Below are 27,830 nucleotides of genomic sequence, written 5' to 3' on the forward strand. Positions count from 1 at the left end.
GAAGTTCTGACGACAAAATGCACAAAGCATTGGTCCATGCCAACCGTCTGAAGCCATATTTCGATCCAGCTGATCGTCCACAGTATCCACCAGAACCATACCTCAACAACAGCAACAATATGAATTCAAACGTCATAGATGACAATGAGGAAACAATCAGCGATCCACAACTTGACAGCAACAATGCAGAGTCAACAAGTTCAACCCAGGATCAATCACCTAAAGGTAAGGAAGTCAATTCAAAAACTAAGGCAGGAAATCCAAGGAATCCAACTCAAGAGAAGAAAGGCATTCAGGAAAGCTCAGCAGGACCCAGTACAACAATTACAAACCAGAAACAGAGCACCCCAGGTCCAAGTAACCCCACTAAGAAGAAAGGAAATACAAACAAGGGAAAAAGAGGACTAAACAGCAAACATCATCAGCCAAAGTCAAGGCCACAATCAGAATCAAGTCAGGTTCAACAACCAACCCAACAACCAACGTCAAGTAATGACACCAAGGTTTTCAATCCTGATGACATTATTCAATTCTTGCTTCCAAGAGAGCAAACAACAAAATATACCACAGGGTGAAATGGAAGGATCCAGAAAGAGGAAACACATGGGAATATGGCAGCACCATTCCAGACTCAATTAGGCAAGAAAAATATGTCAGGAAAACGACGAAAACGGCCACTAAAGAATCACAAATTCTTTAACCAAAGAGAGTCAGCACAAGACAATCAATCAGTCAATGTACTGTCAAAAAGTTTCAGACAGCAACCAATCATTACAGACCCAGTATTGGACGTTGAACCATACCCAATAGAACCCAAACACCTACGAGAAATCTTTCCAGATATAAAGAGAGTTATGAGCATTGAAATAGTTCAAGGAGACTGCTATGTCAAAGTCTCATATACCTATGACAAAAGTAATCTTAGATATAATACAGTGTATTTAGAAGCTGTTCCTCTCCACCTCATACAGAATTACCTCAATGAGAGCTGGTTGGATCTCTATGAATGGTTAGATACGGACACCCCAGAGGATTGTGATTCTCCTGGTGTATTACCCATCTATGAATCCAAACGCGCTCCTGCATACAAAGAAGGCATCGGAACTTTTGACTCGTTTGAATACCGTGCAGTGCCCAAGGCTTACAGACCCACCATACCATACCAATATAGTCGGCCGATACATACCTGTGGTAACCAAATAGTCATATTCCTGCAAAAGGTACAGCACCTCATTAATAAAATGATCTGTTAGCTCTGGGGAACGTATATTTGTCCTGTCATTTCACTGTGTTACCTGATAACACTAGTTATGAACAAATGGCATCAGCCTGATCATCTGAGCTATTTGCATCACAACAACTTTTGAGCATTGCTCTGATCAACCAATCTCAAAAGCAAAGTGAAGTGAAACAAACACGAAATAAATCGTGCCGAAGCGGAATAAACATAAGCAACGCGAAACGAAAGCAAAAATAAGGCGCACCAAACAATAATGCGCAAAATGCTTTAAACCAAAACTCAGCCAAGCGTACAGGCTGAACTGAATTACAATGAACCAAAACTGAGTGAAGTAAATTCAGACTAATAAATCAAGGTAAACCTAAAATCAAATAAAATAAAAAAATAAATAAAAATCCCTAAACAAATTAAGATGTTTAAAAGACTAACAAAATCAATCAAATTAACAAGGTACCTAACAAATGGTTCTTAACACAATATGTATATGTATGGATTCAATAAACTAATGCACTTGTTAAAAGCACAAGCACATGTGTATATATTTGCTCATACATAACATTTATGTGTTTATCACCCCATGTACGTTGTATTATTAACTGCCCATGCATTATTCCAGGTCATGACTTCAATACATAAAAGTCACCTCTTACAATGCACTAATAGACAATTTATTTGCAGTGAAAAGTATCTTTATGTACGTATTACAGACAAACCAAAATAAGTCACATGTATATTATTGGCAGCAAGCTACCTCTGTTTTGTTTTGAATTTTTCATGTAAATCATCTGTCTGCATGGGATAATGTAGAAGTCAACTCCAAAATCAGGATGTTTTTTGTGTGTGGAACCATCACGAGGCCTCCTGGAAACATAAGAACCAGTACACAGAGCCATGACAAGCCCGATTCCACATCCAGACGACCAGATGACAGCAGAAGGAACTTGTGCCTCAATACCAAAGAGACAATCTAATTACCATTTAAATATTATACCATTGTCCATCTAAAAAAAATTTTTTGTCCAAGTTTGGGGACCAAACTTTTTCAGACAGCGGGGAAGTTATCATGGAATAATCATTCATTCAAAATTCATTATTCATTATTACCACTACAAGCAATATATTAGGATTCAGATATTAGGAAAATACAAATATACTGAACCGCAAAAGAAACGCAAGTTACTATTTTCAAAACATACGTTCTAAATGCATTCCTTTTAGGACAACAAAGTATACCATTATAGAACTAAGCATTCGAAGATGGTTTTGCCGTTGTTGCCGCTGATTCTTGACCATATCGCCAAAACGCAATCATTTTCATGTTTTTCGTGTTTTTTGCATGGAGTTTTTCACACAAAAATGTGTGCATTTCACTCCAGTTTGAAGCTTTATAAGGCAGGTCATTCAAAAAACACCATAGAACACAAAATTGACTGTGACAACGCGGAAAACATGCCACGTCTAACTGAACAGCAACGATGAATCGCCATTGGAATGTTGCAGACCGGATCCACACCAACTAAAGTGGCCAGGCACTTCAGATCTCACGCGACAACAATCACAAGACTATCCGCAAGGTATCGTCAAACCGGTAATGTTCCAGACCGACCACGTTCAGGACGTCCCAGGGTAACAACGCCAGTGCAAGATCGTCACATCCGGGTTACTCATCCGCGTAACCGACAGCAACGAGCAACACAGACAGCTGCAACCATTCAAAGGGCCACAACGCCACATCTCTGCACACACTGTTCGCCGTCGCCTGAGGGCAGCAGGGATGAGATGTCGCCGTCCTTACGCCGGACCGATTCTGACGCAACGTCACTGCCAAAATCGTTTACAGTGGGCGCGACAACACCACCGCTGGCGACGTCAACAATGGCAACAAGTGTTGTTTTCTGATGAGTCCAGATTCAACTTGTCCCACGCCGACGGCCGATAACGCGTGTATGGACACGCACGTAATCGAACGCTACGCCAACTGTTGTGTTGTGGAAGCTGACCTCTGGGGAGGTGGAAGACTCATGGTACGGGTGGCTTCAGCTACCACCACAGTACACGTTTACGTGTTTCATCAACGATGTGACTGCTGTAGTCTACAGAGACCAGGTCTTTCAACACCACGTTGTACCGCTCTTCCAGGCCCAACCTCAGCTCCAGACGTTCCAGCAGGACAATGCTCGCCCTCACACTGCACGGTCTCTATGGACTTCCCCAGAGGGAACAACATTGCTGTAATGCCCTGGCCCACTCTGTCCTCGGATATGGCACCAATCGAGCATGTGTGGGATGAAATTGGTAGACGGATACAGACAGCTGCTCAACCTCAAAACCTTAGAGATTTGGAAGCCAGATTGGCCAGGGAATGGAATCAAATTCCCCAAGCCTTCTTTCAGACACTTGTTGACTCGATGAGACGTCATTGTGCTGCCTGCATTGCAGCCAATGGTGGTCACACGCGCTACTAATTGACACACTGTTTCGTGACATTTTTGGTGTGTGAGGGTGGAGTGACAACATATGCTTTTACAGTAAACTTGAGTGTTGTTTGCACCAGAGACCATGACTCATTTCTTCAACAATCACTTGTCTGTTGTTTTTTCGTAGTGTTAAGATTGTTTGTTCCACAGATTCAGAAATATTCACATTTCTAAATAAACTTGCGTTTCTTTTGCGGTTCAGTATATATAATATTAGTAATAGCTTAGAGAAAGACTCCAGTCAAAAGTTGTAAAACTCATCTCACAGACATACTATTGAAAAAGGCATAAATTACGGCTACACAATTTCACAGATAAAATATATAATCCTAGCCTAACGTATTGAGGACTCAAGCTGTTAGCAACCCTTTCAGTAATTCAGAATTATGACCAGACGATTAAATGAACTACTTTCATAAAGTAAACATGTCATCATCTATATTACAAGACTTTAAGCAAACACCAATTAAGGGCTGTAAAGACATGGCCCACAGTAAATACATCTATTGTAATCCAAGCACCTGTAATTGACACATCAGATTAGGCTCGTTAAGATCTAGCCCAGGGTAAGCATCCAAGCATCCAGTAAAAGTGCCATCGAGATTAGTGCCTGTTAAAATAGGATTAACAGGATTAAGAGTAATTGCCCTGTCTGGTCATTGAAGGACGCACCCCATTTTGTATATTCTGTATTTGATAGGCTAATGTAGGTTACACCCATTTTTGTATCTGTGAACCAATCGTAATCTTTTTATTGTTTTAATTGTAGATAAAATGTCTCTAACTGCATTTGTCTAGCAGTAGGGTTTAGACTCCCAACACAGGTCAGCTCTAGCCCTCAGCCCAGAGGGTTGTACCTACTCTCTGTGGCCATCCCATGTTACTCCGTTCTCGTAAATAGAAGTGTGATTAGCTTCTTGTGACTTCAGACTCTTTTGCTGAGATATTCCCCCAAGCAGACCAGCACGCCAGTTAGATAAGGTGCTTCACCGGAACCATCACTTGGACCCCAGACCCTTATCATAATAGATACCTGAGACGTCCTCGGTGGTGATATCTCTCAGATAGTGGTTGGCAAACACCATATCGGATCTCCAGAAACAACCCTCCATTATGGTATTCAAAGAGCAGTTGCCGTGTAGAGCAAGTGTAGATGCTAGCGCTCTAATTTCATGAGGATTAGAAGCTCTTGGAGGGTCGAGTCCTGCAGCCTTGTAGGCACGTAGTATGACAGTTCTGATCCAAATGGAGATAGTAGTACGTGAGACTTCAGTCTGCGTAGCTGTTGATAGAGGAAAAATAATCTCTTGAATTTTGCCCTCCTCTGTTTGGATCGGTGGAGATATATTTTCAGTGCTCTTACTGGGCATAGTGATAGATCCATCGTATCATGAGGTCCAAGTATAGATGAGAGAGCTGGGACGTGGAATAATCTGTCTGGTTGACCTGGCAATTGGTTCTTGGCGATAAAATCTCAGCATAGTCCCAGATGCATGATGTTATGAATATCATCAAAGCGTGTTCTCTCGTAATCCAATGTGTGAATCTCTGACATCCTGGCAGCCGTAGCTAGAATTAACCTGAACGAGGTTTTCTGAGTCAGAGATTCAACGATGTAGTTTCTAACGGTTTATAAGCCTCACTTGTGAGGTGTTGGAGCACAATATTCAGATCCCAAGCTGGAGCGTGAAACTTCCGTTTTTGATCCTCCAATCGGAATGCTCGTAGCAAGGCGAGTAACTTTGGGGTTTGGTTAACTTGACGCCCGTTCTCATAGTTATGACAGAGCTTATAGCTGCAAGATAAGTGGACAAAGTTGAGCCTTTTAGATTCTTAGTTTGTCATAGATAACATAAGTAGTCAGCCACTTGAGGATGAGTAGCATATCTGGCTGTAAATCCTTCTTTGCAGCATAACTGACAAAACTGTGCCACTTGTCATCGTATAAGTTGCGAGTTGAGTTACGCAGGGCAAGCGTGACTGCTTTTACCGCACTGGCTGAATAACCTCTCTTATTCAGACACGTCTTGATACAATCCATACGTGAAGTTTAAATATTTCTGGCTTTCCGTGCGTTTGTTTGGTGTGCGGATGTATTAACAGATTCGAGCACTCTGGAAGTTGTAGTATTAGTTGTCCGATTCCTTGAATAAGAGTTGGAAACCACGTTCTCGCTGGCCAGTAGGGCGCGACCAAAATCAGATGGAGGCTCTGCGTTTGACTGATTTTGAGTAAGACTTGTGGGATTAACGCTGGTGGTGGAAAAGCGTACGCGTTTAGTCCTTCCCATGATAAGCTTAGTGCGTCCGTTGCCCATGCTAGTGGGTCTGGAACTGGCGATACGAATGTTGTCAGTTGTTTGTTGAATCGAGTGGCAAATAGGTCTATTAGTGGAGTTCCTATTTCCTTGATAATTTGAGCGAATATCTCTGTATGGAGCATCCATTCTGTCGGCGATGGTAGGTGTGGCCGCGAGAGAGCGTCTGCTATTACATTCTTTGCTCCTGGAATGTGACATGCTCTGACATGTATGTTGAGATTGTCGATTAAATCGAACAATTGAAAACATAGAGTCAATAGGTTCGGGGACCTGGTTGAGCTTAGTTTGTTCACATAAAACGCCACTGTCGAATTGTCTGTGTGAATCATCAACTGAGCATTCTGTAGTAAGTTGGTCCAGTGCATTATGGCGTTTATCACTGCTTGCATCTCTAGCAGATTTATGTGTAATTTGCTCTCTTGATTGTTCCATAGCCCTGATGCCGTCCTGTTGCGGTGAAGCACTCCTCCTCCGTGAAGCCTTTCGCGAATGGTGGGGATCTAGGTACTTCGTGGAGGCGGACTGGGACGTCCTTCGCGAAGGCTTTGATACGGGCTGGGTTACCCTTCGTGGAGGCGCGTTTGTGGGCTCTGGGGCCCTACGCGAAGTCATAGCGGGCTCTGGGGCTGTACATGACTTAAATGGGGTGGGCTCTGGCGCCCGCAGCTCTGAGGCCTCTGTAAACCGTATCGGTCTTCCATCAGCATCATAATCTGGTTGACCAGGTCGTCTGGGACGGTCTGCGCTGATGTAGACGCTGCCCTCTCTATGGTAGTGACGGGACCCTCAGGTAGATTCTCTGCCGTCAGCGTAGGCATCTCTGGCTGCATGTTCATCTGCGCTGAGGTGACGGTAGCCGAAACTGGTCGCTTCTTATGCCGTACATCTGGAATGATAATCGGTATATCGTCATCATATAAGCACAATTCTGAAACAGGAAGAATGTCAGATGAAATTTTGTAGCCTTCGTAGGTTTCACTTTCGACGAAGCTGTAGCCCTGGGGGTGCGGAGCGTACGTTGTGACGACGTGGAAGCTCTCCTAGTCTTAGACTGTGATGACAGGATGTCCTGGGATGCAGGTCGCTTCTTGGATATAGCGGACTGCGTCCCACTCTTCTCCCCTGAAGGTAACTCAAGCGGAACACCAGACGGTAGAGGGTCGTCCGCCAACAGTTGACAGGGTATATCTGACTCTGATCTAGCAGCCATGACTGAAGACTGTTTCCGAGATCTATCTGCTGCACGTCTCAAGACGCAATATAAATATTTATCAAAGGCAGAATTAGACAATTTAATACACAAATTGCAACGTGAAACAGTAGAGCACGGCGTAGTACAACTAGGGCATATTAAATGCGGATCGGCAGCAGAGAAATGTAATTTACAAACAGTGCAGATTTTCATTAACGCAATCTACTGAGCAAACACGGCGGACCGTGAATAAAGCAGCAGAAACACGAATATATATCAATGCATGTTGTATCATACTATATAGGATATATACTGTAGGATACTAGTTACACCTCTATAGAAGATCATAAGAGGTAAACAACTAAATATAAATAAAGGATATAGTGTGTAGGGAGACACAGGCGCTCTCACGTCCTGCTCACTGGACGACGAAGGAGAGAGTGAGGCACATGACAGGAGGTGGCACCCTCGTTCCCGCGCTTTTGAGGGGACAGATAACTTGTGAGTACTGATTAGTGATTTTACATTGAAGGGAACTTCAATTGGGAGATACAAGTGTTGCACTATGTTCACAAGAAGAAGAAGACAAGCAAATAGCATGAGTCAGGACAAGGAAAAATAAAAGGCTTTCGAGTTGTGCTCCAGAAATGAAACCCACCCCTCTTTTTTTAGACTAAATCCGAATCATTTCCATGGAAACCGTGAAAAATAAAAATGCTCAAATTCTGTTAATAGCAAAAGGCACCACTTTAGGTTCTGTTTGATACATATATGAATTTTTGTTAAAAAGTATTGAAAGTTTTTTTTCAGTTATGCTCCATACAACAATGAATGACATACCATTCTAGAGATGTCCAGACGACCAAAATGTTGTATCAGATTAAATTCCGACAAAACATTATCTCAAATACATAAGGCTGCTCGAACTAATAGTTTTCAAGACTTTAAGGCATTGATGATTATAACCAGAATAGACATTAAACATCCTACAACAATTGGAATTCGGGAGACATTTTGACTTTCTAAATTTGACAGTTTATGAGAAAGAATGAAAGCTTCCATATTTGACTGTAAATGTTTTGAGCACAAGGCATTCTGAATCTCATACTCACCGGTGGAACAGCTGCTTGGCCAGCAACATCGTCAGGTTCACCATCAAAGGCATGATTGATGTACGGGTTTCCTTCATCTCCAATGCCTGTGTTTTCATAAGCTTCACCTTAAACATCAAGATAATTGTTTTAGTTCGAAATGGTACACAAAAATGAACAAACAGGGAGAATGGTTTGGGGCAAATAGAGTATGAATCAGGATAAGCATAGAATGAAATATTTGCACATGAAAAAATAAATATTTTACCTTATCCTGACTAATACTAATTACTTGAACTCCGTTGGTAGGTGGTGGGATCTAATTCGTAATCTATTTCTGTTACATCTTGATGTATGGCATACAGCCTTCTCTTTAGAGAAATGGAAGTAAATCTTACGAATTTGTGGATTTGCTTCTATTTATATTCCTGGTTTTCTAGCATGATCAATATATTAAAAATAGTTCATAAATGTAATTGAACCATATCACTTATGCTCTGAATTACACTATAATGGACTTTCAGTCATTGGATATCAGACAGTAACCTGACATCTACGAGTTTACATGATTTTGAGTGATTTTATCTTCTTGAAGGAACTGTCAATCGTAGTGCTACGACCAACCAAAAAACCAAATTGGTTGATTCCAGCGATATGATCAGTAGTAAAATCTCTGAGATAATGGTTGGTAAGGACAGTATAAATAGACTTCACTGATGGGTGTGATGGAGTAGTTGTTATGATGCTATGGCTCACTTTGTGAGGGTCATAAGCTATAGGAGGATCTAGTCCTGTGTCCGTTTAAGCTCTGAGGATCACTGCTCTCGTACAGAAAGAAATATTTGTTCTAGAGACCTCTGTAGATGTGTTGCCAGATAGTGGTTTAAAAAAACCCTTGAGGAGGTGTAGCCTTTCCATGCTGTGAAACCTTGGATCTTGCTAACTGGTCAAAACTCCTCCATTTATGATCATACAAACTTCTTCCAGATCATCTGAGTGTTAGGGAAAAAACCTTAGCTGCTCTAGCTGACCAGGCAATTCTTGATATGTTCCATATGTGAAGCTCAGAGAAGTTGTCTTGTATGATTTGGCCAGTTTGGAAGTGTCAGACTTGGTTTTTACCACTATTGTCACTAGACATACCAAAGTCAGTTTCAGGTTCTTTGTTTGCGATGTCTTCTAAAATGAATAGTGCTGGATGAATGCATATGTGTGAAGTTAATGCACGTGTTGGGCCTGGAACTGGAAATACTAAGAGTGCTATCTATTTCTTGAATCTTGCTGAGAGCAGATCTGTCAGCTGGCAACCTTGTTCTTGTAATCTGGTTCTTTCAAATAAGTTCCTCAGTAAAGATATGACTCGACCGTCCACCAAGGAAGTACCTTTTCAGACTTGGTGAAAGACAAATCTTCAAATCTGGAAATGGCCTCATTAATGTTTGAACAGCTCTTCGATGCAGTCTTCCTTTTGTTCTAAGCATACCTGCCATTGGTTGATTGATATTTGATCACTGAGACCTAACAGACCATATTTCTGAATCTTTACCCACTGATCTTCTGCAACAACCTTGGCAGATACTGTAGTGGGCATGGTATGCCCTTGAACCTGTAGTAGTCTTCAAATTTCTTCCACATGTTATCTTATAGAGACAGTGTTTAAGTACCATGTGCCGACGTAATTGCAGCAGCAATTCTTTTGGAGTACCCATTGGTAATTAAAGATTTCTGATGATGCGCCAGACATGAAGATGTAGCATCTGCAGGGACCAGTGCAGTCGATCAGAGTGTGAATAGTAATTGGGAGACAGGCTGTCTGGAAGATCAGTTGGTTTAACTGCCACTCTGTCGGGGATGATCGATCAGACCGGGACATAGAGTTGACAAAATGACATCCTTTTTTTACTCCTGGTATTAGGGCTCTGATGGGTACTAGACTACCCGGCAACGGGTCTGGTACGGCAGGACTCGAGTCCAAATTCCAAGACTCGAGTACCCAACAAGGGAGATAACTCTAAACTAAACATGACCACGAGTGCAGTCATGGATGACAAAAGGTTGAACGTATGGGCCCATTTTGACCTTGACACTTCAAAACATAAACCAAGTGTTGCCTTTGCAGCATTATGCTGAGTTACGCAAGGAGCTCAACAAGCTCAATGAGAAAACATCTTAACCTGAAACACAAGTCCGTCAGTGTGGACTATTCTTTCCTCAATCCAGTCAAATAGCAAGCCATGCTGATGCAGGGATATTTTGTGGGTTACAACCGAAAAAAGCTTGACTCAAAAACATACGAGACACTCACTGAATCCCAGTTATATCGTACCAGGTTATCTCCCAATTGACAGACACCCAGTTGACAGACACTGAACTAGAAGGTTAATAAGCATAACACCTACGGATATAATGGAACAGTCCACTGTCTAGTGAGGAGAGTAGGGTGAGTCTGAAACAGGTTACTGAGAAGTTAGATTGTATGTAAAAAGAACTTTGTTGTGATTAAATGACAAATGATTAAAAGATTTCTCTTCTCAAAATTGTTTTTTACTATCAATTACTGTTGAATGTAAAAACAGGTTTGTCACTGAGAGGTTTAATTGGGTTTATTGATAGAAAAGCCCTCTCCAATAATAGGATATGTACTACAGAAGTTAACTGAGAAAACGTTTTGTTTGAGAGATATAGACATGTACATATTTGAAAACATTGATTTTCAGTTATTGACAGACCTGCATTGCCATGTAAGATAAGATTAATACCAATCAGTGTTCTAATTTTAACAATACTTTCTAAAGATTTAACAGTTTATGTCTTTGAATAGAATACAATGACCTTCAAGGAAGTAATGAAAAACATTGTCATATCCATGGCCACATTGACATGATTTGTCATTATTTAAATATTCATTCTAAATGAATCATAATTAAGTGTACTCGTCTTATATCTTCCATATGAGTAATATTTAGGTTCACATATGTCTTTCACGTGGATATAACATTTTCATAATACTGCAGAGTCGCAATTTCTAATAGCTAAGGGAATACTATTCCACATTTTAACTGCTGATGGATTAAAATATGACGTTGAGTACCTCAGTCTTGTACATGGTTGGCTAAAATTATCAGAGTTTTTTAACTCATAGCTTGTGTTGCCTACTACAAGAAAAACTGGTGTTGGTTTATTTAGTAAGAAACGCTCCAATCATTTGAGATATCTTTTTGAGAATGTTTTCAATATGTTGATGCCAACTCCCGTTAGACAAGAAGGTTAAACTGAAATGTTTATGAAAATCAACTGTTTTTATATAGCAGGAATAAAAATTCAAATTAATGTCTTTTTGGCCATGTTTCAAAGTAAATAATATAGCATCTGTTTTTTCCTGTGTTTTTATTTGGACTATTCCATTATAATGTGTAGGTAACAGGTAGTAGCTAATATGTTCACTGAACCGTAATGTTGTTGTTTTAAGGTGTCTGCGTAATGGGAGGACACCTCGTACCATGTCCAAAGACCCTCCATAATTACCTTATAAAGGAATATGCCGACACCAAAACTCAGCTTAAGGATATTCTAAAGCAGTCCCCTGGCGTATCTTTGACAAAAGATATGTGGACCAGCTGTGCCACCTACGGTTACATCACCATCACTGGGCATTACTTCACAGACGAGTGGGATCTAAAAATCATGTATTCTTGCTACTAGACGCGTGGAGGATCGCCATATAGGTGAGAATATCGCTGATGCCTTGGTATCCATCCAAACAGACCGATGCTAGTCAAATAAGTCAATGACATTAGGTTTCTGTTCAATCATATTGATAACAACGCATTTTAAGTAAAGATTTCAAGTAAGTTTTCAATTCAATACAAACATAATAACTTATAAGTGCGGCATTTCTTGAATTCAGCTGAAAAGTACTTAAACACCAGCAGAAAGCTCTCACTAAAATTTATACTATAATTTTTGGGTACTTGAGCCTGGGTGGGGTTTTATCCCCCAGGTATTCGAGTCAGAGTTTTGCTACCCGTCAGAGCCCTACCTGGTATGTGACTTGTTTTGAGATTGCCAGGGAGTTTATTAGTTGAAAGAATTCCATTGTCCGCTCGAGCAGGTGCCATGATCCTGTTGAACCACGATGATTGATGTACCATTGAATTGTCTGAACATATGAAAAGACTGGTCGATTGTAGATCCTTTTCCCAATGTATTATGGCTAGGATGACTGCCATAACTCCAGTAGGTTAATGTGGAGGAACTGTTCATCAGGTGACCACAGTCCTGCCACTAGTTGATGGTGAAGATGAGGTCCCCCATCCTTGAAATGATGCCACTACGAATAAGTGATAAGTGGGAGTGAACGGCGTCAAGTAAACTCCCCCCAAACATTCCATTTGTTGCAGATGATGATGGAGTGACAAGGGTAAAAGGATCAGCGCATGGGGATTGTTGAGTCTCAGGAACGGATGTAGAATGGAACTCTTCTGTAAAAGTTGACTCATTGAGCCACCATAGAAAGTACTGATGAGTTGACGAAGGTGGTAGGATCTAGGGCTGTGCAATGTTACCGGTAAACCGGTATATACAAGTACAGTATCTCGCGATATGATTATCGCGATATGGTTTAGATTCTGCGATATATTGGGTCACCCAGAGTTATCCCCTTTGAATTATATGCCTTTGACTTCCGTGACAACAAAATGTCTTCTAAAAGAGCCAAATATACTTTTATTTCTATGGGTTTCATGTAACATTTTACAAGTAGAAGTGTCTTTGTAAGTAGTTCCAAAAGAGCCAAATATTCTACCACATTTTGTGTGTTTGAATGGTTTTATATGTGACATTGTGGAGGAATTAAGTGGCGTCAAATGGGCCACTGTTTTATTTGGACTTATTAGTAGAGCCTCTGGCTCTGAGTGACCATTTTACAATTCAAATTATTTCATTATTTTTGTTTGTTTCATAATGGGACACATGTTATCAACGTATCTTAAAGGTCTAAGTCTTATAAAGTTTGTAGGGCTGTATAATGACATTCTAGTCAATGATCTTAGTCACTGGAGGTCACATGAGTTTGTAAGCTGAAGTAGTTCACCTAAATCATGTTTTTGTTTCATTTTGCAATTGGAGTTGAATCTGAATGAAAAACTGACATACAGTAGGAATAATTATATCCTATATTGAAGAGCACTCTGTTGAAGCAAACAACACTGACCATGAAAATCATGTTGGTTTATCCACACTGTGCAGGCAGCCTGCAGAGGATAAGTGACGTTACAAGGAAAGGGATCATCTCATGAACTAAACTCATGGCCCTGGGAGAAATTCCAAACTCATACATTGTCAGACTGATATCAACTCACCAATTATCCATGTTCAATTAATGTCACTGAATAAAACTCATGTTGTTAGCAGCTACATACTACACAGTCTGGCTGGCTGGCTGAGTATGGTTTTACGCCGTTTTTAGCAATATTCCAGCAATATCACGGCGGGGACACCAGAAATGGGCTTCACAAGTTGTACCCATGTGGGGAATCGAACCTGGGCCTTCGGCGTGACGAGCGAACGCTTTAACCACTAGGCTAACCCACCTCCCTATACTACACAGGAAAATGAGTTCATGAGTTCTAGAGTTCATTCCTAATACGCAAGGTGGTCGTAATCTTGTCTATCAAGGGTATTAATTAAGAATATGAAAGAGACGCAACACCAATGTGCATTGGAGACGTTGCAAGGCAGGCTGTAATGCAAACATCAACCTGGTGCCAGGACCACAAATCGTATCGAAGGCTGGCATGCCAGACTTAACAAAATTGGCCAGAACCATCCCAACCATATAGATTCATTGATCTTATCCGGAAAGAGCAGAGTCACACCGAGGTGACAATAGTTCAGATTCTACATGGTGCTAAGCAGGCCCCAAACAAGAAGAAGTATCGACACATCAATGATGAAATCCTGCGTCAGAAGACTCTACTTGCAAGCAGTGTGAAAACTTCGATGGAATTTGCTGATTCTATGTCACATTTACTTGGATGTTTTAGTAATGTTTTTCAGTGCTAACATAAAATGTAGTTCATGCAGTGCTCTGAAGTCCAATGCTTTTTTTTTATTGTAAAGTTTTGATATTTGTGTATTAGTATATATAGTCAATATATATTGTATACTTTATAAAATAAGTACTATTGAGCATGTTATTGTATTGAAAAATAAAAGTTATAACTTTGTGTCACATGTTTATACTGATACGGTTCCCCAGTAATCCCTTTGTTTTGCTATTTGACAATGCCATTTTAGAAAGTGGTCAAATGTAACATATGTTATATTTGGGATTACACTTTCTCAGTAAAGTACAGATTCTAGTACTTTTGGGGGGGTTGAGTCCCATCCGGGATTCGAACCCACACCCTCAGAGTCAGGCACCTAATCGCCAGCACACAAAGTCAGACGCCTTGACCGCTCAGCCACCGCAGCTTCCACAAGAATGGAAGTCAGATAACTGGTAGCCTAGACTGCGGACTTTGTGTACCCCTCTGATAAGTGTTAATAGGCACGGCTCCCATGGCCGAAGGCTATGAAATACACAATGCCATTTTAGAAAGTGGTCAAATGTAACATATGTTATATTTGGGATTACACTTTCTTATGGTCTGACTTTGTGTGCTGGCCTCTCAGGGTGTGGGTTCGAATCCTGGATTGAACTCAACCCCCACAAAAGTACTAGAATCTGTACTTTACTAAGAAAGTGTAATCTCAAACATAAGATATGTTACATGCCTGATTGCTTCAGCAATTATGAACAAAAGGTGCCTGCACTATGAGGACACCCCATCATGTTATACTATTACCTTTCTCATTATGTTCGCAAAACTTTGTTGCAATACTTCAGATACAAATTCCACATTAAAGCTCTATATAATACACAAAGGGGACAGCCTGAAAGTATGGTGTAACAGCAACTAAGAAGGTGACGTCGCACACAGAGAGGAATTATGAATTTATTATTTTTTATATTTTTTTTTGAATATTTTTATTTCCCAGAGTACATTTGTTGTTGTTGTAGTACAAAAGCATCATACACAACACATCCTCGTCATCAAACATTGTGCAAACATCACCATCACCATCAATACAATCAATCAATACATCAATACAAAAACATCATCGTGTGTTCAGGGTGAATTTGCTATAATCTGTTATCCTTGCCCAAGGCTAATGTGTATACCAGTACTTGTATTCAGATGCACTTATCAAATTTTATTATACTTATATAACATCTAGATTGGTATAATGAGCAAAAAGTGTATGGAAGGAAGACCAGAAGGCATAAAATTTTGCTGGGTTTACATAGTAGTTGAGTATTTCCCTTTGAAACACTCTAAAATCTGGCTTTATATTGTTTCGGCTTGTTTTATATAGCATATATTTCACTATTAGAAACACCAGATTAAGTGGGTTATTGTTTTTACCTTTGAAACCAAAGATAATATTTTCATGTACGACAGATCAATATTTCCTTCAGACAGTATATCTAGCCAATCGGATACCTCCTTCCATACTTTCACGGTATATCGGCATTCACACAATAAATGAATAATTGTTTCAGGAGCAGATTCACAGAATGTGCACGTTGAAGAGTCTGTGTAATTCATCAAGTGTAACTTATGTTTAGTCGTTAAAATATTGTGAGTAATCTTGAAATGAAACCATCTTAGCTTCACACTTTCTGTACATCTATTTGCCATTAAATATATGTTAGACCAGTCTTCTTTGTTATATTGTTTGTTGAGGATGTGTTCCCACTTTTTTTGGCTTGTTGGTCCAGTTTCAACTAGAGATAAAAGTATGTTATAAAAGGATTTACTCCTTTGGTTTTGTCCGCAGATTGACTTTCCCTCTATTTTAAAGTTATTATTAAACCATAGAGACTGGTTGAAAATACCTGATATTTCTTGCACATTTGTGTAACACCTTTTTAGGTAGTGGCACCATGCCATTAACACATCACTCCAAAATTGATTTGAGACACTGGGAATAATATTATTGCACACATATTGTGCATCAGCATACCATAATTTATTTGCATTGTCTAGGATTTCATTTGCAATAGAAGTACATTTCGAACTGTTGAGCAACAACCGTTTAATCCACATTATTTTTTGCACAATTATAGTAGTTCTTACAATGGGTACACTGATTCCTCCATCCTTTGGTTTAAGATACATAATTTCTCGCTTTACCTTATCTGTTTTCCCTTGCCAAACAAAATTAAAACACTTTTTTTGAAACTTTTGTAATGTGTCTTCGGATGGACTAGGGATAGATGAAAATAAGTGGTTTAACTTTGGTAAAAGCAAGGATTTCAAGATAACATTTTTCCCCATTGGTGTCAAATATCTCAGGGACCAAATATTCATTTCTTGGTAGATTTATCAAATTTATCATTATAATTTAGGTCTACAATGTTATTTAATTCAACATCAAAAACTATTCCTAAAAGTTTGAAATTTGACTGTGTCCAATCCAGATTCCATTCCTTGCACATCTTATACCTAGATCTTTTTTTTTGACCCTATCCATATTAGCCCGTTTTTTTCTGCGTTAACTTTTAACCCTGAAAATCTTGCAAAGAAGGCTAATGTGTTCAAGACTGCATACAGACTTGATTCAGATCCGTCTAAGGTCACTGCAGTGTCGTCTGCAAATTGGGCTAAAAGGCTTTGTATATTACCTATCTTTATCCCTTTTATTTTCTTATTTTTTCTTATTAGAATAGCTAGTATTTCGGCACATACGATAAAAATGTAAGGTGATATTGGGTCTCCCTGTCGGCAGCCCCTAGTTATCTTGAAGAACTCGCTCGCAAACCCATTTACTAATACACTTGATTCACTATCGTTTAGCAGTACTTGTATCCAATTTTGAATGCAAGGTCCAAAGTTGAAAAAGTCCATTACATTTTGCATAAATGTTCTGTCAACCGAGTCAAAAGCTTTTTCAAAATCAATAAGCAGTAATAATCCTGGAATTTGGTAAGATTCACTATAGTCCATTACGTCGTATATCTGCCTTGTGACTTCTCCTATGTATCTTCCTTGAATAAAACCTTTTTGATCCTCACTGATAATAAGAGGTAATATTGTCTTTATTCTGTTTGCTATAACTGCAGAAGCTAATTTATAGGAGGTATTTAGTAGTGATATTGGTCTCCAGCTTTTTAGCATTTTTTTACTTTTACCACTCTTGGGGATACAAGTAATAAGACCTTGTTTTTGTGATACGGACATGGAACCATTTTCATATGCATATTTCAAGGAGTTAATTAGAAATTTATTTAAGTCATTCCAAAAAAACTTGAGGAATTCACTGGAGAAGCCATCTGGTCCCGGACTTTTATCATTTTTCATTTTCTTTATAGCGACAAGCGTTTCTTTATATGTTATTTCTCCCTCTAAAGATGAGGCAGCTTCTTCTGACAGTTTAGGTATTTCATCTTCTATGAACAATTCTCCTAATTTAATTTGTGTGCAGTCTTCACTTAAATAAAGTTTTTTGTACAATGTTCTAGTCTCTTCTAATATTTCCTTATAATCTTTTATCACTGTACCGTCCTTTTTTCCCAATTCAATTATTGATTTATTTAAAAAATTTCTGCTTTCTAATTGTAAGAAGTACTTTGATGGTTTTTCCCCTTGTTCTATCCACTTTGCCTTAGATCTTATGTATAAACCTTTTATCTTTTGTTTGCTAATTTCTTCTAAGTCTTGTTTAACTTCATTTACTTTTTTAAATATTTCTGTCTTTTTTCCGGCTGGTTCTGTATCCAGGACAGTTTCCAATTCCCTTAATTTATTTTCCAAAGCCTTTTCCATGTTTAAAGTCATTTTCTTTTTTGTAGATGAATAATATATAGTCATACCTCTAATTTCTAGAAGTAGCATTTCCCATAACAGTTGATCATTTATGGTATCGATATATCTTGTTTCTTCAGCTTTTGCTTCCGTTTTAACTTCATATTGTTGTAAGGTATTCTTTATTGCAGTTTTTACTTTTTCAACATATTTGTCATCGTGAAGTAGTGAGTTATTGAACTTCCAAAATCCTTTCCCTCTTATCATATCTCCTATAGTTAGTGATAGTGAGATTATTGGGTGGTCTGAATTAATGCTTGGGGATATATCATTTTGTGTAACTGCCTGTAAGAGATTATGTGATACAAGGAAGAACTCTAGCCTAGATTGTTTGAGTAGGGCTGGTTGTCTCCAAGTGAAACGTTTTTTATACGGGTTTGATTCTCTCCAAGGGTCTTTCAAGTCTAATAGAGTTATAACATTTAATAGTTCTTGTCTGGCTTTTGGGGTATTCGTGTGTTTGTAGTTATAGGTGTCTAAGTCACTGTCTAACATCATTTTCCAGTCTCCGCATATTATAAATTTATCATTTTCTTGTTGTTTTAGCATATTTTTGTGTACTCACTATCATGTATTTTTACTCTCAGTAGAATATAATTTCCATTATCCATATCAGTTTGTTGATCTGTAACCTTAAATTCAAAATTAGTATTAAAAAGAATAGCTGTTCCCCTCGTATTGCTTCGAAAATGGCTGAAATAACATTTGCTATAGTCCCATTGCTGTTTAATGAGCTGTTCTTACTCAGTAGTGAAATGAACGTCTTGAAGACAGAATATGTTAGCCTTTTTTAGCCTTAAGAACCTGAATACCTCTTTTCTTTTAAAAGCATTATTGAGACCTCTGCAGTTGAGAGATAGAATTTACATTTTGTTTCATTATTTATCTACAATGATTTGCAGTGTAAGGAGATGGTTTGGGTGACCTTGCAAGTTCTTGGGATGAGTTAGTAAAGCTTCTATAGCAACAAACATACAATTGGGAATTTTTTTGGTACAACAAAAGTGAACAAAAGATACAGCAGTAAACAATATATATATGTGTACATTTCCGACTTCCATCCTGTAATGCTGGTGAAGCATAATATAAATCTTACAGACTTTTCCGTTCGTTCACTTACAGTTTGTTTTTATCTTTTTATGAATCCACTTTAGTTTGGGCTCTGGTTCTGTGATATTACCGGTATTAATGGTAGCATAGCTTTATGGAACATTTTTTCTTCAGTTTCACAATATCGTGCATATCGCATTTCTACAATGGGCCCAGGCCATGTGACGGTATCAGATATAATCCTTGGTACCTATTATTTATAAACACTATCAATTACATATGTAATTTTTGTTTATTTCAATTATAATGCCCACAATTATATTTCTCAGTATAAATTGTTGAATGTGGAAGGCATAATAATTACTATTATATAATATTTCTATACCAATTATGGTACCATAATTAAATACGTTTTTAGTGGAATCAAATATTAGATACTTAATATGGCAGCTACTTTGAATGACATAAAGAAGTGGTAGTTTAAAATGTTTACCCTGAGGGCACAATTCTTTTCAATGATTTTCCACTGTATAAATGGAAACATACAATATACCAGATAGGTTTAAATGAATAAATCGTATTCCCATGGTGAATAAAGATACATTTTGACAACCGCAAAAAAAATTGCTTTACGTCATCAAAATTGGCATTTTCTCACATGCCAGCAGTTGTCCATACTTTTGGACAATAATCGAGCGTAAATATTACAAATTAATAAGCATATTTTTGTAAAAAAAAAGAGAAAAGAAAGATGACGCGAATGGTTTCCATAGTAGTTTCTTGAATCAATGAATTACCGAATATACATAAATGTCAATAATTTTCTTTTAACATAATACATGCTTGTGTGTAAAGACAAATTTAACCTTATCGAGAATACTAAAGCATACCAAAATTCCCTTATGAATTTATTATATACGCACTTTGGCAGAAACCTTTGTCAATATAACACAATATGTATCGCAATATCTCTTAAGTTATTGCAATTTATCATCCAAAACAGTGTTTCACAGGAGATATCATTTGTGTGAGATCATATGACAGTAGATTTTGTACAATGCCCTGACAATGCTATGATGTCATCAACTTGATAAAACTAAAATAAAATTGAGCTCTTGGGAAGTCCCTAATCCCGTAGCCCCATTGTATATACTACTACTGAGGTTCATGCAAAGCTTGATGAAAATCGGGCGAATAGTTTCTGAAATATTTGATTTTTAAGCGAGCATGGGGTCGGTCGGGAAAAAGGCTCGGTGTACGGGTGGCTGGTTGGCTGGCTACATTAAGCAGAAAAATAGGCATGCAAGACTGATAAAAAATCATGAAACTATCATCACACGGTGTAAGGGACTGTGTCGTAAGGTACGATCCTCAACTCCTCACTGACGAATGGTCTCGGCGGTTCGTCTTTCAAGTAGTACAAGTTCAGTTCGTCGCCTTTGATGTCGACAAGGACTACATGGTACGTTTTCATGGACCATATCGGATCGGTCACGCGTTTTCTGCTGTCTCCCTCGTATTTTCCGGCTGGTACAAGTACCTAACGCTGACCCGGTCCAGTAATGTTTTCTCTGTTTTATCGCAACGTGCTGCTGCCAACGACGATTCGACAGATTTAATTTTGATGGCTTCGACGGGTCTCTTGCCCACAAGTCTGGTGACTTCGTTGTTGATGGCATCCACCAGTCGCGGTAAGTGTACGACCTATTCAGTGTTTCTGTTTCCAGGATCCATTAAATCCTGCAAGTATTGGTGTGAGAACAGGCGTTCGGCTAGGGTGCGATTGAATTTCTCAACGATGCCTTGGCTACGGTGAGCTCCCGCTATACCTCGTCTCACTCGTCTTGTTCGAATCTTTTCGTTGTAAACGGTTCGGCTTCCTTGTAGCGACTGGCGACGTCGACGGTCAGAGCGTACTTGTAGGTTTTGCGCCTCACCCTGTCATGAGGGAGAAACAGGAGGTCGGCTTGGTGGACACAATTTGGTGTTGAAATGTCGACTTTTCTTCTCGGGATGTATTGAGGCGCCGGCAGGCCAGATGGCTTGTTTTTTTAGCCAAGCTTTGGCTTTCTCTTCCGAGACTCGAGTGGCTTTGGCGAGTTTCCGGATGGGGTTCGCGCCTTTCCAGTACCCTTTTGGGCTGTAATAAATTTGTCCATGATATCTGTACGCATGTGGGCGTAAGCGTTCAACTATTCGTTACACGTTTGTGCCCGTACGCGTAAGTGGTGACTCCGTCGATGGCGATCCATCGTTTCGTGTCCATGGGAGACAGTGAGGTCTAGTTGATTCTCAGTCCGTATATCCGTCGCTTCTCAGCATGTTCACTTGGTGTTTGAAAGTTTTATTCTTGAACAGGGCTTCCTTGAATCTGGCGTGTTTGATGTGTTTTTTCACCACATGTTTTTTCACGCCTTTCGCCTTTCGGATTTCATCGTCATCGGCTTTCTTGATGGAATACATCTTGGGACTCAAGCCGACGTACTCGGCGATCGGCGTGCCTGTGCATTTGTCCTTCATCTTACCGAGCACTTTCTTGTTGACTTGGCTGTGCATAGGGTGATCTTTAGGGTAGTCGCTGGTGTGGTACAGGTGCATATTTTTCTTCATGTCCTCGTACACGTCCTCGGTGTGAATTTCCATGAGCAGGGAATCTGTGTCCGTGTACAGCACCTCGCACCTGTCGCTGTACTGCTTTTTCAGCTCAATGTAGTAGAAATCATACATCAAGTGTTTGGAAAAGTCAAGGATGCTTTTGCTCAAGTGCAGCACTGCCAAGTCGTCGTCGAATATCTTGGTTCGGTTGAACGCCGGGCTGGCTATGAGTTTCCTGAGTTTTTCTTCCTCGCTATCTCTGACTAATTTCACGTTAACGCGTTTTCTCAAATTCTCCATCATCTTGCCAAACACCGAGTTGTTCATGAGCTTGTACAAGTTTTCGTGTTCAACCGAATGTAAGGTTCCATCCATGGACTTTGATCAAACTGGAGCGCCCTGTGTATTTTCGTGAGTTTCATTTCCAGCAACAAGTACAGCTGCAGATTGCGATAGTGAACGACATATTTTGACTTGTTCATCAAGTAAGGCACGGGTTTTTCGGCTTCAGCCAGCTTGTTGTTCCCAGCAAGTTTCATTGATATTCGGACATCCAGTCCTACTGACTCATGGCCCAGCCGTACAGGTTGTTGGCGTTGAGATAGAGTATGTGTTTGGTCGGTTTGCCAGGGTCGTGACCGGGATCGTACTTGTTGTTGGCTTTGGCGTATCGTTTGGAGGTCATGGATATCCCGCCTCAAAAGCCTTTTTCCGCAAGCCGTCTCGTCGAACTTAAACCAATCGTAGGGGTAGACACCCTTCCTCAGCGGGAGTGTCGAGTGTCGGCGTTGGTGTATCGATTGGTGATGTTGAAGTCGTCCGTGTCATTGGCGTTCACCAGACTGTGTAGAGACGACAGCAGGAACTGAACGCTATCAATAAATCTCAAACTGTCTAAAGAGAACGAGATGTCTTTTTCCATGTTGTTGGGGATGCACATTATGTTGCCGTCGACCTTCGCGATGGCCTGCATGATCAGGTGAGAATCATAACCGCAAAGATAGTGAAACACGAAGGGGAATTTTATGGTCTTGGGATTGATTTTGAGCTTCAAGTTGCACGCGTTGTGAATGGCACCTCTGTACTTGCCGGTGACGTGGCAGTGATCTCTCACGACATCCCCGTTAAGGGGTTCATCGCACACGTGGCACACGTGGCACACGTGGCAATTCTTAGCTTTCTTATGAGTTTACCAGTCGTCTTGGGTCATGCGCATGGGTACGATGGTGTACAACTGTTTCCTGATGATTTTCTCTTCGGTTTGTAAACACGTGAGAAATCGTTCGGTTGCGTCGGTTCGGGGGGTGGGTTCGTCTATGCGGTCCCAGTTGATCCCATCGTCTTCGGGATAGCTCGAAAGTCTGTCTGAATGTGCTTTGGCCGGAAACTTCACGGATCTGATCGCAACCCTCATGCAATCATCACCTTTGTGTTTGACGTTGACCATGGCTTGCTTTTCCTTGTAGTATGTGTGTAGCTAGGGATTCTCGTATTTTTGCAAACGAGGTGTCTATGGACACATCGACGGATTTGGGTTGAGTCGCGACTTCTTGCTTGCCTCTGAAGCAAGGCTGGACGTGCGCGGTGGTGCCGTCCGTCAGCTGTTTGTCCAGAGACATTTTCACCGTGAGTTGAAATTTGAGGCTTCCCAGATCGTTCAGTTCCTCGACAACTTTGTTGGCAACCAGCGGTTTGATGTCGTCGATGTCCATGTTTTTCTCGACGTCCATCCTCCAGTCTCTCAGATACTTACCTACTGAGTGCTTCATCCACACGAACTGTAGTTGAACAGGTTTGTGTTCCTCCAGCAGTTCGAGAACCTAGGCTTTCCTCATGTGCGAATAACCTCTCAGCCCACGCTCCTTCGCTCGGAGTTTGAGCTGTTTTACCGTGGGTTGAGGAGGTTCGTCTTTCATGCCGAGCAATCTCAGCAGCAGATGTTTCCCCAAACGGGAGTAACCAATCACTTCGCATTTTTTGGCAATCCCTTTGTTCTCGAACGGTAATCATCGTTGCTATATCAATGTGTGAAAAACTGTTTCTAAATGAAAAAATAATTACATTCAGATGCAAATCAAATCTCTAATAGGTTGTTCGCTATAGTCAGGTGTGAAGTCAAATCTCTAATAGCATTCTCATCGCTATGTTCGGCTGTGAAGTCAAAATCTCTAGTAGTTTGTAGGTGTGCGAAGTATGTCTTGCTGTTAAATGTTAGCAACCCGTCAATATGTTCGATAGTTAAACTTTCAACTGACTTTTAAAAAAAATAAAGAAGCGATTTTCATGATGCATGTTAGATTTATTCTGAGCAGTCAGTAGCATTCGTTAAGATAGTCTCTTTTCGTTAAGTAGATGAGATGTCCGCGTACCACATCTGCTCTGTGGGCTTTGCAACGACGACAATAGCATTTCACACCCACACCGCAACTTCGCATATGTAATTCACGAAACCATTTCATATGGACATCATGTGTATGCCGCAATATTCGGTGGTGCATTTCTTGCCGCAGGTTTCGTTTTTTCCTAGCAGCACGTACTTGCAGTTATACGGTGATCGTCTTCCCATCTATATATATAAAAACACACATAGATATATTTTAGTGTAATTGTTTGGCAATCAACACGGTCACCGGTAGACCCAGCGCCACGAAAATCAATTCCAGGTCTTTCTGTTCCGTTGAAGGCATGTAAAACTGTGAGGAGGTGGGTTTGTTGCTGAGAGGTTCGAGTCATTTGCCGGTGAGCAGGTAGTATTCTCGCATGGCATCGTCGACGATCTTGAACATTTGAACGGTATGGTTTTCGCGAGTTGGTCGTTGATGAACTGTATTCTCTGCACACGATTGTTGGTGTCCTCAGCTTGCGCGGCTTGCAGTTTCTCCAAGGCCAAATCTTGACGTTTACGTCCCGTTTCCATTTCAGCCGCGCTCAACGTTTGTAATTTGGAGAAGAGATATCGTTGTTGCTTCCTCCTCCTTTGGTGTTGACGTTTTCTTTTCCTCCTCCTCCTGGTGTGCATCCATCTTGTATATTATTATCATTATTATGTTTTTCTTCTTTAAATTGACAATGCTTTGCCGTGATAATCGCCGCGGTCATCAGCAAAAAACATGCCGCATCTGTGGTACAGCATGCAGCTGACAGCGTGGTCAAATCATGGTCGATGAACGGATCTTTCTTGATATCTTCCCACAGGTAAAGTCGACGTTCCGGCGGAATGGGAAGTAAGTACGACGCTACACCAGCATAGACTTGCGTTATGACAGGCCCTATGGTTTTCGTAATTTCAGCGCCGAGTCTGGCTTCGTATCTCGCGTACAGCTTGTCGATTTCTTCGGCTGACATTTTGTGAATTTTATCGGGCATGTGGTCGCCCCAACCACCCAAGTATTGTTTGGCCAAGACCGCGAGCGACACCAGTTTCTCTCGCTTGTCGTGTTTATTATTATTATCATTGTCATCCAAAATTTGTTTGAGCAGTTCAGCGCACTCCATCTTATAATGTTACCAGCTATTTTTAAGTCTAATAAAATAAAATGCGATGTATGCGAAACACAGCGAGATGAAAGTCAAGTTGCACACAATGATAATTCGAACATCGGTTTTTGCTTGTGTTATGCTAGAATTTTGATTAAAAAGCTAGCAGACTTTATACACCACGGGTTGGTCGGTTTTCAACCAGAGTTTGACGCGTTCCATTTCGGCATGCTGTTTCTTCACTCGTTCTCACGTCTTGTTTGGATCACGTCGTTTTCTCGCAAGCTGTCCTCAAACGAATCCCTGTCCTTGCAGTGAAACGGGGCGACTCATCGCATCTGTTCCTGTAAATCTTTCAGCACCGAGTTGAAATTCTGCGTCAAATCCCAAACGCTGTGCTTTGTGTGTCAGCCAGAGAAGGCCAGGTACAACAGCGCGTCTCGTTTTTTAATCATCTCCTTGTTGGCGTTGTAGTCGTCCTAATGTTATCAATATTATTATCCACCATCGTGGCCGCACCCATGGTGCTAGGCATCAGAATAACAGCCGGAGTGGTAAGGGTTGATGAGATTGACCCTAAAGTTCATATCTCGCAGACTGCAAAGTAAAGCATTGAAACACGTCGACGAAATTAGAATTCTAAATTCTAAAGTTAAACACGATCATATTTCCACCGCGCTCACCGACTCTAAAATCTTAAAATCTCTGAGGAAGAGTTTCGTTTGGTGCTATCAGAAATGGACGCTGAATTTTTTTTTAGAAACCACAATCTATTATTGAATTGCATGTCTAAGCTGAGCTCCGTCTATAATAACACAAATCAGTTAGTTCACTTCCGCCTTCTCACTTCGAAAATGTCAGAAGGCTTTTCACGTCAAATAAAGGTCTAATAAAATACAAAAACGATGCTGGTTGGTAGTCTAAACACTGCTGAACACGATAAATGTATAGATGGACGCTGAAATTTTTTTATAAGCCACAATCCATGATTTTAGAATCGACATTCATCAGCTCAGAAGGTGCATAAGCTATTTATAGTTTTATAACACTGATGCTAGCAGAGCCAATCTGCTGGTGTAGAGGATACTGCGTTCAAAACCCTCCCGCTGTCATAGAAAACTCTTTTTTTGAAAAACAAACATTTCACCCTACCAATCCCATGCTCGCTTAAAAGTCAAATATTTTAGAAACTATTCGACCGATTTTCATCAAATTTTGCATGCACCTCAGTAGTAGTATACATAATTGGGGCTACGTGATTAAGGACTTCAAGGGTTCAATTTAAAATTTAAAAAATTTACATTGAGTAATTTGGGGGGACCTGGTTCCATAGCCCCATTGTGTATACTACTGCAGTCAACTCCCTAGAAGACGTCACTGATGCATTATCAAGTTATCCATGATATTTGATGCACATGTATGAAGTTGAAACCAGGTGTCACTTCTTGATGTTGAGGAGGCGGTGGGTAGACTAGTGGTTAAAGGCTTTGCTCGTCATGCCGAAGATCAGGGTTCAATTCTCCACATGGGTACAATGTGTGAAGCCCATTTCTGGTGTCCCCTGCCGTGATATTGCTGGAATATTGCTAAAAGCGGCGTAAAACTGAACTCACTCACTCTTGATGTTTAGAATCCATCCAAGCTGGTGATGAATTGTAGATGTTGTAGGAGGATGTGTCAGTCTCTTTGAGTTTAGAATAGAATTGTCGATGTAAGCCTCGAACACAATGCTGGGAGTGATGTGTTTCATGATGTAATTTAATAGCTATTAGCCGCAAAAGTGCCAAACAGGAGGACCATCCATTGGCAGTGGTTTCTAAAAAAAGAGAGGATCATCGATTTGGGCAGGATCTTCGATCTGGGTAGATCCACCAATCTGTACAGGTTTGCCGAACCTGAAAGACTGGATCGCCAAATGCCACAATCAACTTCGTCACCCTGTTCAGGTTCTTCAGACCATGTCTAAGATCCCCACCATCTGAGTTATGCAAGGACGAGGAGGTAGCCTAATCGTGGAGATTTTGTGAACACTATCCAACATTACGGAAATGTAATCTTCAGCGTTCGTGTAATTGTATTTTACAAAACATCCCAACCGCTTTTGGGTTCATCGGCAAAGTTTAAAAATTATCATTAGTGATTTAATGAAAACCTTATATCAGTGATCAATAATATGCTATTTTTGAAATTCAGCACTCACAGTTAGTATCTGATTTACACATTTCAAAACATACAGCACATAACGCTGTGAATCGCGATGTCGTATTGTGTAAAAACAATTACGATGAAGCCTATTTTGAAAGATAATAGTGGATGGTATCAAGAAACAGGGAATTTCCCGCAGAATTTAAAACTGTGACGTATATTTGTGTGCATGATACATTTAGAATTTTATTGGACTTCAAAGTCGGGGTTGAAAAGGAAGGACTATATATGTATGATGTCTTTCAGTGGCATTTAGAAGTTGTACATTGATG

The 27,830-nt window shown here is 40.2% G+C and overlaps 1 protein-coding gene across 1 annotated transcript in view; it reads right to left on the bottom strand.

Annotated features, from left to right (window-relative positions):
- Positions 1-27,830, bottom strand: part of LOC124260220 (titin-like) — a 129,468-nt gene that overhangs the window by 7,960 nt on the left and 93,678 nt on the right. The window contains exon 13 of the mRNA XM_046694479.1: positions 8,342-8,448. The gene's annotated coding sequence lies outside the window, so the exon portion shown is untranslated. The remainder of the gene's footprint in view (positions 1-8,341; positions 8,449-27,830) is intronic.

The sequence above is a fragment of the Haliotis rubra genome, unplaced genomic scaffold, assembly GCF_003918875.1.
Source record: "Haliotis rubra isolate DU_JTF1 unplaced genomic scaffold, ASM391887v1 Scf755, whole genome shotgun sequence".
Taxonomy (NCBI): domain Eukaryota; kingdom Metazoa; phylum Mollusca; class Gastropoda; order Lepetellida; family Haliotidae; genus Haliotis; species Haliotis rubra.